Source organism: Antrostomus carolinensis, unplaced genomic scaffold (genome assembly GCF_000700745.2).
Source record: "Antrostomus carolinensis isolate BGI_N321 unplaced genomic scaffold, ASM70074v2 scaffold5434, whole genome shotgun sequence".
Lineage (NCBI taxonomy): Eukaryota > Metazoa > Chordata > Aves > Caprimulgiformes > Caprimulgidae > Antrostomus > Antrostomus carolinensis.
In genome coordinates, this window is record NW_010312691.1 from 15,321 (window position 1) to 23,216 (window position 7,896).

Genomic DNA, 7,896 nt, shown 5'->3' on the forward strand with positions numbered 1-7,896 from the left:
GGACGAATGGCCTAATGGATTAGGTAAAAACAGTAGGCTGTGATAGAGGCTTTACTTCAAGGCTTTTGATACAGTTCCAGTGTAATATATTTATATAAAACTAGGAAAATACTGTCTAAATAAAATTGTTGCAAAACAAAATCTGATGCAGCTGAAAATATTTTTTTTAAATATATATATTCTTGACCAATTATAAAATCAGAAAGACTTTTGAAGTGGGAGAGAAAGGGAGAATCTTACAAAAATCAAACCTGCTCTCAGTACTAGTCAGTAATTTCATTGACAACTTTGATGATTTACTAAAAAATGCATCATCCATTGATACAGACCTGGGAACCATTACAGGTTCCACAGAGGATATGATCCAATTATGCTAAAAAACTGGACACACTTTCTAAATCCAATGTGATGAAGTGAAGCAAAAAATGCAAAATGCAGTACTGAAAAGATGTGATCAAGCTCAGATGTGACAGAATATCATTTTTAGAAAAAGTAGAGCAAAGAAGATGTGGGCTGTGGTGGATCACAAGCTAAATGAGAGTCAACCTGATGCTAAACCAACACAAACTAAATCACATGCTCTTAAGGAAAGGGGAAATCTAATAGTAAATGTATTAGCAAATCATTAAATTAGTGTGGCTTAACAAATTATCGTGGTGTGTAATCATTCGTGTATACACAATGTTAAATTGTGGCACACACGCATTATTGGACTTGACATTGCAAGCCAAGCTAAAACAAATTACTCGTAGAAGTCTTCAGATCCATAAAAATCAAACTCGGGTATCTGAGGCACAGCACGTCTTCCTCCATCCAGGCTGCTCAGTAGCAAACTCCATGGCCACTGCATTCTGCTGTATGTCAGGTGTCTAAGGACATCTAACAGGCTGAGCCCCTTTTAGGACTTGGGTGGAGATTGCACATGTCTCTGTCCTGGACTTGAACCATGGCAGGGCTGGGGCAGAAGGCAGGATGCTTTTTCTGTGCTTGGCTGCCTGCATTTAAGAACCAGAACATCATGTTTGGGCAATGGTAGAATACAGACTCTCTGAAGTCCCATCTGTATCTCTCTTTCTGTCTTCAGCTTAGCCATTTCCATCTAAGTCTTCTCTTAAATGGCAGAAATTACCCTCTGAATCTCAGGCAAATGCTCAAGCACAAAATGTTAACAAGTGTGATAGACAGACAGAAGCATTACAGAATATCTAAAAGTGACACCGAATGACTGAGTCCTCAGTCAGGCCACTGAGGAAGTGGCAAGCCAGATTCTGGGGATGTGGGGACGTCTCCTGTATGCTACAGAGAGGGTCTTGCTTCACTCTGTTCAGTACTGGTAAGGTTTTGGCTAGAGTATTAAATCCTGTTCTAGAGGAATGGAGAAGCAGGTGGAGAAAATTTAGAAGTAACAAGGATTAGAGAGGTTTAGAAAGCATGACCTAAGTGAACAAAGTTCAGAAAAAGGATCAAGAAAAAACTGACTTGTTTCAACACAATGAAGTTGTTATGAAGTGTTAATGCAATTGTTTCCCCATTCCCTGTAAGGAGTTTGTTATCATAATTAGCATAAAAGTCTAGCTTTGTTTGTTTGGACAAGGGTACTGAATCCTGGAAAAAACAATTTAGCTCAAGGACTCAGTAATACAAGGTAGCAACCAAACCCTATACAAGCTAGCAGACATGATCCACATGTCAGAATCCTCTGGAGAGCCACAGGAACCGCCACCCAGTGTGCAAGCTGCACACGCGCTCTGAAAGGGATGTGCCCAGGTCACCGGTCCCTTCCTCTCACTTGACACACGATCCTATTGATAAGCATCTGGCCATTGGCAGGTGCAAAAGAGGTATTTACCTGCCAAACCTGCAATGGCTGCTCAGAGAGATGTCCCCCACCTCTTCCCACAAGGAGATGACCGGGTGGGTGGATGCAAGAGGCCCGCATCCACGGCTGGCCGCTGGCATTGCCCTGCTCACATGCGCCTTGGCTGGGCCCGGCACTCAGGGAGGTGAGTGCTCAGGGACGTGGCTGGATCTCCACTTCTACTCCTGTGTATTATGGGTCTGTCAGGTCGCAAAGGAATGAAGCTGGGCCATTCTTGAATAAAAGGCCTTAATACTAAATAAAGGAATTGTAGAAAATTGGTGATAGTGACTGAGTTAGCAACGTTCTTTCCTCAGGACGAGGTTCATATCCCTTTTTATCATTAGCAGGCAATGGGCTGCTTGAGATGTTGCAATTAAGGGAAAAATCAAAAGAAAGTTTTGCACAGGTGTCAGCTATTTAGACAATACATAAAAACACAGAGGGGCTTTCTTGCCATATTTGGTTCAGCTCCTTCAACTAAACCTGATCATACTCACTGCAGAGCTTGGCACTGAAATACTTGAAGAGGACAGAGCTTAGGTCAATGGAATGGAAAATAATGACAAATCAATTTAAATGCAGATCCTTGAGGAGTATATGATAACAGACTGCTTCAAACAAATTTAAAAAGGAAATTAGCTTTGGTAAAAATCAAGGATTCTAAGTATTAAAAAGTGACATAAAACCAATCATAATGGAAGTGATAAATCCGTTTCGCCAGATAGGAAATAAATCATGAGTCAACAGTAAGGGAAGCAGATGAATGTTATGCTTTGGGGTCTGAATATGTCAAAGTAAATTTTGTAAAATATTTATAAATTTATAAAGCATTGACAACATCTTAGAAAAAAGCTGGTATTTAGAATTTTATGAATGTTTATATTTATATATTTGTATGAGTTTATGTGGCTTTGTATGTGTGTATGTACATATATATACATATGTATATGTATATATATAATATGTATGTATATATTTATCCATACAGAAATAAAAGAGGATCAACTGTACCTTTTATACACATTTACTTTCTTTAAAAGGCAAAAAAATTGTATTTGGTTTGATTTGTGCATGTCTGTATCTCAGGATAAAACCATTTGCTTGTGTAAGTCACAGACAAAGGAAGGTGAAAAGAAGGATGACAAGAATAGGGCTGAGAAAGGGAAAACCACAACAAACGTAAATGCTATATTCTTTATTCTTTGCTTATTAGGAATATATGATTACTTTAGCTGACCTGAAACAGAATTTAACCATAATTCTGCTTCAGGGTGAAGCATTTTTGGATTAATTCATGCTACCTATCTGTTTCTACAGCCAGATCCCGAATTGAATACACACATGCGTATTGTGCCAGAAAGCAAACAGTCTGTGCATGAGACGAGTTAATTCATGCAGTTTGTCACCTTCCAGCCTGAATTAGGACAGGTAGTTGTATCGTTTTGAGACAAACTGCTACATAACAAATTCAAGATCTTTTATTCCTCCACTCAGATTCACTGCATTCTCCCAAGATAATATTTCCAAAATACATTTTGTTATTTAATGTGGCATGGAATAAACAAAATTTACAGCAGCATTCTTATTTGTAATAATTAGTAAGAAGCTGTAATACTCCATCAGATTTTACATTCTGAATGTAGTAACCAAAGAAGAAGAAAGCCCAATGCCTGGAGATAAATGTGAATCTCTTTCCCCGTGGTCAGAAGGGTCATTTAAGGCCACATGTGTACCAGCTGTGACAACACACGTGGAAGGGAGGTTCCCTGTGTGTGGCATTTCCCAGCTTGCTTGTCTGCAAATATCAAAGTAAAATAAGTGTAATCAAAATGCTGTTGTAAGTCAGGGGTTACAAATTTCTCCCTTGAATTAAGTGTTTCAGAGGAGAATAAGGTGATGTAGCAGAAGGATGGGTTTGTGCAGCAGAGGACCAGGACAGGAGAAGCAGGCAGCAGCACTTCACGGCCACTTGAACGGCTTGTTGTAGGAAGCCTCTAGGGCATGTTTACCATCTGTGACATGTGTTTCACTTTGATGCCATTTACCTTGTGAGACCTAACAGATTGTGACCCTTCCTTGGCTTTTCCCTGGGACCAAACTTTTCTCTTCTGGAAAGCAGGTGGAATATCTGACCCATGAGCTGCTTAGTATTTGTCTTTTTTGTCACAAATGAAGTATCTATAAATATTTTCTGTGATGATCTGTCTTGTTATCTAATGTCAGGTGCTATACTGGGACCATTGACTTTTTTGAAGAAAGATTAAAGGCTTCCGGTGAAGCTGCTGTTGTATTTTCACTTGTCAAGAAAGGTGAGGTGAGTTCAGGGACAAGATGAGTGATAACTCTGAATCAATTCATGAAAGGGTATAGTTTGCAAGGCAAAATATATGGGGGAAATTGTTCGTGGGGAAGTGGGTGGGAGATGTCAGAGATGGATAGGAGGGAACAATAGCTGCTTTTCAGTCACAAGCTTATTTTCAGTAGCTAAAAATGAAATACAATTATAATTAAAATAGGATCTAACTTGCTGTAATTGTCCTTGCATTAACTTACACTTCCCCAGGGAGATCTGGATTTCAGAAAATTTAAGGTGGGACTGACAGCCCTTTCACCCCCCATCACACCACTGTGCCCTCCCTGATAATCTGCCCACCTTTCTGAACCTCTCAAAAGGCGTAACTGTTATTTCCTTTTGCTCTAAACAGACAGAGACTACTGAGGTCCTGTGACTTCCCTCCTGTGCATCTCTGGTTAAAAGCAAACCTCCTTTGACCATTCTTGCTTCATTTTACCTTATTCTGGAAGGAACCTCACTGTTTCTTACATTTAGCTAAATGAAACAGTATAACCAGTAAAACAAGCCAGTATAAATGTGGTGCTCCCATCCTTCTTGGTCAAGAAGGAAACACGGAAACAGATAGATTGAAGGATGCCTTTGAATACTGCATGGAGGGACAGTCTGGAGAGGCAATAAATTCTTCAGTTATTTTTGGCTATGTCAAACAGGAGGGAAAAAAATTATTCAACAGTCTTATTTTCCTGGTATGGAAAGTGTGAGGAATGACAGGAATATATTGCATCTCCTTCCCAGCCTGCTCTCCTGGGTGTCTTTCCAAAGGCAGGTGGGGTGCAGTGGAAAGCAGCACCCTCACTGTGTGCCCTGGGTGCAGCTGGGCTGGGCACTGCTCGGTTTGTGTCCGGGTGCAGCTGCGGCGTGGAACAGGCTCAGCCAGCGCTGCTGAACACAGCTTTTATCATTTCAGAAGTTTATACTGCCACCCATTGCTGCCTCTGAGCACATTTACCCTGAAAGTGATAGCAAACCTCTGAACAGATGTCATTCGCAATAGCACATTTCCCTTTCTGGAGTCACAGCTCTCCGTCACAGCAAACAGATATATTTGGGAATAAGGGGCTCTGAAGCATGCCTGCGTAGGGTAGGGTGGCAACGCTTCTCAAAGGCGAACTGTGATCAGACTGTGGAGTCATTGGGTCTGTTTTCAGTGCCTGCTTCTTCTCAGCCAAGAATACTTTGGCCCCAGCTTCGTCCCTTTGCCACAGGGGTTCTGTTCCAGATGTTGTCACCATGTTGCAGTGGTGCAGAGGAGAAAATTCAAGTCTTCATAACCTCTGAGGCTCAGCATCCATTGCCTGACAAAATACATTGCCCCACATGATTGGAAGTGACAGCACCTGCAGGGCAGGTGCAATGAGAGCTGCAACGCCTATAAAATGAGGTGAGCAGCAAACTACATTTGGGACTGTGTTGGCGCATCTGGACCATACATGAATGTTGCTGTAATAAAGAAATTCATGTTTTCCTATAGACAGAGATTGCAAAAAAGGCATCAAAAGATTGTATCAGCAGATTGTGCAACACAAAGCACCAAATTAAACAGGGTTTTTTTTAATTGTGTTGCTTTCACTCTTTTTCAGAGACTTATGGAGATTACAGGTTGTCATATGGTTTTGCAAATGTTTCCTTGCACCATGCTTGTCATTCAAAGAACTTTGCTTTAATTTTAATTTAATTTCCTCCCTTCAGCTTCATCTACTCTAACAACCATGCATATCAGGCACAGACACAAACACACACACACACGTCTGTAGATGTTAAATTCCTTTTACACAATTGCTTATCATTAATCCAATTCAACCTCAAATTTTCCATGACAATTGTCAGCATCTCATAAAATCTGGCACATTTTAGGCAAAAGAATTCATTTCTGTAAGTAAGACTAGGAAGAAAATGCTTGTATTTTACAAAATGTGAGAATCATTTCATTGGCACCGTAGTGCTGAGGGACTCTGTGGTATGTCTGCTGTAAAGCTCAGCTCCACACAAGCCACGCGTAGAAAACAAAGCAAAAGCCATTTGCACATGGGCAGCTCAAGCTGGCTGGATTTTGGGAGCTCCAGGGTACAGCCACCAGCACAGGGCAGGACAGGACAGCAGGATTTTTCCCTCCACTCGTTCCTCCCAGCTTTGAAGAGATTGGGAAGGAATTCAGGAGCTTTTGCTACTGAAAGCCTGGGAGCCTCTTTGGGGTCTTTGTGCTTTCCTGTCTAGTGCCCAGGATACAAAAAGGTATCAAGGAAGAAATCTGGCTGATACTGAGGAAGGAGGGGATGAACAGAAGAGTCAGGGGGTAGGAAGGGTATGCTCCAACAAGTGGCAGAAATACATGTGAAAGAGGTGCTGAAGGTGGCCAAGGCCAGCTGCTGGGATGGAGCAGGACCTTGTCCTTCCCAGCCCAAACTGACTCCAGGGCTACTCAATGTAAATATTTAGATACCCCTAGCCAATGCCTTTGAAAAACCAATAGATCAGTACTCACCTATGTCTCGGCTCTCTTAAGAGACCAGTTCACATGGAGGCCAGCAAAAATGTTAGAAGGATCAAGTCCTTTTAAATACCAAACTGGATTTTAGCTAGGGGTAGAGGGGATGCGATATTTTAAGTAGTCTGTGCCAAAAGCCTCTTGCAGAGTGCTTATAGGGGAAAAAAAAAAATAAATCTGTCCCTCATCCAGTACAGAACAGATTTAATACACTCTTCCTTAGGTCAATGGAGCTGGTGGAAAGCGGGATGAGCAAACTCCCAGCTAGAGGGTTCCTCAGCACCCTCCCTCCATTTTCCCACTGACAGCATTGCCACATAATAGGCAAGTATGAGAAGCTAGAAGTAGCCACAGAGATTTATAACAGCAAGAGGGAAAACACATAATGAAATTAAACAAGGTTCCTGAACACAGAGGAACTTCAATAATTTTAATTAATGTCCAGGAGACACATTACAAGGTGCAATACAAGCAGAGAGGCATAAATAAATAAATAAAAACATCAAGAATGCTGAATACTATAATACTTTTTCCTCATTTTATTTGTTGTTTTTCATTCAAATCACAAAAAAAATACCCCACTCAGAGTTGTAAGTAACACACAGATCTTGTTGATGCTTAAAAAAAAATCAACACATCAAACTGATTACAAAATATTGCAGATGTAATTTAGAATCACAGAATCATAGAATGGTTTGGGTTGGAAGGGACCTTAAACATCATCTAGTTCCAACGTCCCTGCCATGAGCACGGACACCTTTACTAGAGTAGATTGCTCAGAGCCTCATCCAACCTGGATTTAATTTCAGTAATGCATACTCACTCACAGTATGTCAGAGAGGGTCAGCAGTATATTCAAGACAGATATACTAGATCTTGCACAAGTGCACAGTCACTTGGGCTTTTCTCTAGAGAACAAATTGCCACTTTTTTTGCAAGGACTGCACGAGGATTTGTGGCAAGAACTTGGGTCACATTTCTGAATAATGGGGGTGAGGGGTGGGGTGGGGGGAACCCTATTAGTTTCATATGGGAAGAAAAAGTACAATTTGAGAATGAAAATTTATGGTAAAAATCAGGCTGAGCTGTTACAGCATGAAAAGTGGCATGAGAAAATACCTTCTTTTCCAAGGCTGTAACTGCCCTACTTCCCTGTTCCAGCCCACCAACATAGGCAATAGTCAAGCAGAAAAA